This window comes from Babylonia areolata, chromosome 33 (assembly GCF_041734735.1).
Source record: "Babylonia areolata isolate BAREFJ2019XMU chromosome 33, ASM4173473v1, whole genome shotgun sequence".
In the NCBI taxonomy this organism is placed as follows: Eukaryota; Metazoa; Mollusca; class Gastropoda; order Neogastropoda; family Buccinidae; genus Babylonia; species Babylonia areolata.
In genome coordinates this window covers 3,558,688-3,559,844 of record NC_134908.1, presented here as the reverse complement: position 1 = coordinate 3,559,844, position 1,157 = coordinate 3,558,688, and the positions used below count along the sequence as shown (strand labels likewise).

At 36.0% G+C, this 1,157-nt stretch overlaps 1 protein-coding gene across 1 annotated transcript in view; it reads right to left on the bottom strand.

The window, feature by feature from the left end:
* LOC143276990 (uncharacterized) overlaps positions 1-935 on the bottom strand; it is a 17,546-nt gene extending 16,611 nt beyond the window's left edge. The window contains exon 1 of the mRNA XM_076581696.1: positions 859-935. The gene's annotated coding sequence lies outside the window, so the exon portion shown is untranslated. The remainder of the gene's footprint in view (positions 1-858) is intronic.
* Between the last annotated feature and the right edge of the window lie 222 nt (positions 936-1,157).

Genomic DNA, 1,157 nt, shown 5'->3' with positions numbered 1-1,157 from the left:
ATGCCTAACAAAGTTACGGTTTCTGTTTGATATCTAATATAAATATATCATATCATATCAATATCAAGGCGTGCAGGCCTGACAAGGCCTTTTGCCCACTTGAAGTGGGGAAGAAAAAGAGAGTCCCCACATATGACAGATGCATTTTTCAACACGAGTGTGCAATGCTTGAAAAATCAACAAATATCTTGATGAGTTTTGTATTTAAAATTCTGTAAATGAATGTCAAGATAATTTTTAAAAGTATTCACGTCTTGTGGCAGATTATTTCAAACATTTGTTACCCTGTTAGTAAAAAAAAAATGTGCAAATCTTAAGTTTTTACTTAAACTTGTAACAGTTTGTAGGAATGGCCTCTTGTAGCAGTGTTCTCATTCAATGTAAAAAAAAAAAAAAAAAAAGAATATGACCAATAAAATCCAGTTGTACAATTTCAATGTCTATTGTAGAAAATATATATGTTAGCGGTACATTAAGAACTCGTTGGAGGTTCCGGTTTTGTTTACTTTTCGCCAGTCGAATTTTTCGTTTTCTTGGCTGCAACTGCAAGTGTGCATTTACTGCCAAATAATGAATAAACTACCCTTAGTATCGTCAGTAACTGTCATGGTGTCCGTGACATTCTGTCAGTGTGTGTGTGAGTGTGGGCTTGTCAAATGCTGAGAGTGTCAGTTTAAAAGTTTGTGAAGTATCATCTTTCCTGCATTTGCGTCAAATGGTGTCAGTAATATGGAATGAAGTGCCGACTCCACCAAAGTCAGCAGCATTATGTCATCAAACGTCACGCATGGATCAAAATAAGCATGAAAGCACACTTTGAAAACAGAAAAGGAACCCAAAAGCAAAGAAAATGCCTACCAAATCGCAAAACGTCGTTGCTATCGAACGATGCGTTCAGTTTCTGAATCTCGTGATCTCTGAGCGAAAGCCAACTCAAACATTTTAAGAGATAGGTTCTAACCGTATTCGAATCTGCCAAATAAAGACATCGATGTCGTGAACACACAGACAGACACAGACACAGACACAGTCTCTCTCTCTCTCTCTCTCTCTCTAGTCTTTGATTCTTCCGTTTTTGTATCTGTTATTGCCTATTTTGTTTGTTCTATGTCATTTATTTATTCACACTTATTTCATTTATCATATTGTTTCTTCTT